Here is a 1,103-nt window from a genome sequence, read left to right on the forward strand (position 1 = left end):
GGGATCCATCTAGGGATAACAGCAGTCGGCTATGGACTCGCCAAAGGAGACAGAAAAGTGTGTGGTAGAGAAAGCCCCGGGAGTAGGAGCAGCACAATAGGTACAGCTTAAGAGACTGTCCAGTGACCAGCAAGGAAGATCCAAATCTGTGAGGCCTAGAGTTTCAGAACCAGTGGGGGTTCCTTAAGAAACATCTGGGCTGGAGAGATATATCTCAGCTGATAAAGAACTAGTCACAAAGATTTGATATCGCGCCCCAGAAGCCACATTTTAAAAAGCTGGGTGATGGTGTTTGCTGGAAATCCTGTCCTAGCACTGGGAAGGAGGAGGCAGATAACTCCGGAGTCCACTGGCCAGCCAGAATAATCTGTTTGGTGAGTGACCAGAGAGAGAACCTGTCTCAAAATACAAGGTAGCTGACATCTGAGGAATGACACCTGGGGTTGTCCCCTCTGGTTTTCATAGGTGTGCATGCGTGTGTGTGTGCACATGTGCGCACACACACACGCACAAACACACACACACATGCATACATTCACACACGTGCATGCATTCACACACGCAAACACACACACATGCATACATTCACAAACACTCAAACATACACATACATATACACACAATGCACACATAAAAGCATACACACACAAGCACACACATGTATAATTCACACACATATATACATAAATTCACACACACGAGTTAGCAATTTAAAAGTTGTTACAAAAGTTTTGAACGTAAATTGCCCAAATGAGAAGCTAAGGAAGATTAAGTGCTTCAATTTTGTAGTTTCAGAGAACTTGTCAAAGGCGATCTGTTAAACGTTTTTTTCCCCCCTTGGTTAGGATGAGAGAAAAAAAAGACAGGATGTGGGGTGCTAGTTGGATTTGAGGTTCTGAAGTTTCCTCCTTCCCCATAAATTCTTGTTGAAATACAATACACAGAGTAATAGTGTTAAGAGGAGAGACCTTGGAAAATAAATGGATCAGGAGAGTGGAACACCTGTGAACGCCACTGTACGGGACACCAGGAACCTTGTTTGCCATTCTGCCTACGCAGCTAAGGTAAGAAGACATCTGCTTATAAAAGAAGCAGAACCTTGC

This window comes from Microtus oregoni, unplaced genomic scaffold (assembly GCF_018167655.1).
Source record: "Microtus oregoni isolate MIOR12 unplaced genomic scaffold, Mior012 000035F_ref0000213, whole genome shotgun sequence".
In the NCBI taxonomy this organism is placed as follows: Eukaryota; Metazoa; Chordata; class Mammalia; order Rodentia; family Cricetidae; genus Microtus; species Microtus oregoni.